Below are 1125 nucleotides of genomic sequence, written 5' to 3' on the forward strand. Positions count from 1 at the left end.
AAAAAGTTTTCTCATTAGGAAAAGCATGGCTCAGATGCATCTTAGTCTTTTAGCTGGCATCAATGCTCTTTATTATTCTGGAAAGGTCCCTGACAACAGATTTTCCCCAGTGCAATTTCTCTTTTGATATTTTGGCTGGTTAGTAACAAAGGTGATGATTGTGGGTCTAAGCAGGACAGAATCATTGACAACTTCAATATTTTTTCCATCTGTCAGGATATTGCCTGTTGTCCCAGCAGTGAGGTCTTGTTTTCTTGATGTTGAGATGTATTGAGGTTCTTGATCTTTTGTAACAACTTCATGTTCCCTTCATTCTCAGCAAACAAGGCTGTCATCTGTATAATGCATATTGTTGATGAGTCTCTAATCCTGATGCCACATTCTTCTCCATAAAATCCAACCCTCAAATGATTTTTTTTCGGCATACAGATTGAGGAGGTATGGAGAAAATATGCAATCCTGATGCACACGTTTATTGATTTTAAGCCAAGAAGCATTCACATCCAAGCAAAATACTCCTGAAAATCATTCAAAATCAGCTGGAACAGTACATAGATTTGAAAGAGGTCATGGCACAAGGGATATCATCACAGATGTCAGGTGGATCCTGGTGGAAAGTAAAGACTTAAAAAAAAAAGAATACCAGAAAAATATCTATTTGTACTTTATTGACTATGCAAAAGCATTTGACATTGTGGATCATAACAAGCTGTGGCTGATACTGAGAAAAATGGGAGTCTCAGAGCACTTAATTGTGCTCATGAAAATCCTAACACCCAGATCTGCTGTACAAATAGAGCATGGGGACATTGCATGGTTTAAAATTAAGAAGAGAGCAGGTCAAGATTGTATTCTCTTTCCATATGATGTCAATTTGAGGACTGAGGTATGTCAGATTCAGGCCATGGTCTTTCTTTTTTCTTTATCTGAGTTCTATTTTGCATTGTTTTTTATTCTATTCAACAAACATTTATAGAGATTTTGGATTTCCATTCATTCATTGTTGTACTTTTCTCCCCACGCCCCACCCCCAGTTTGCGCTTCTCCTTAAAAAGCAAAAGAAAAATTACTTCATTGGTATACAATTCCCCTGTACTCCACTGCCCCCACCCTGAGTATACTCCA

Source organism: Elephantulus edwardii, unplaced genomic scaffold, assembly GCF_000299155.1.
Source record: "Elephantulus edwardii isolate Elephantulus edwardi_28Jun2011 unplaced genomic scaffold, EleEdw1.0 scaffold00018, whole genome shotgun sequence".
NCBI lineage: Eukaryota > Metazoa > Chordata > Mammalia > Macroscelidea > Macroscelididae > Elephantulus > Elephantulus edwardii.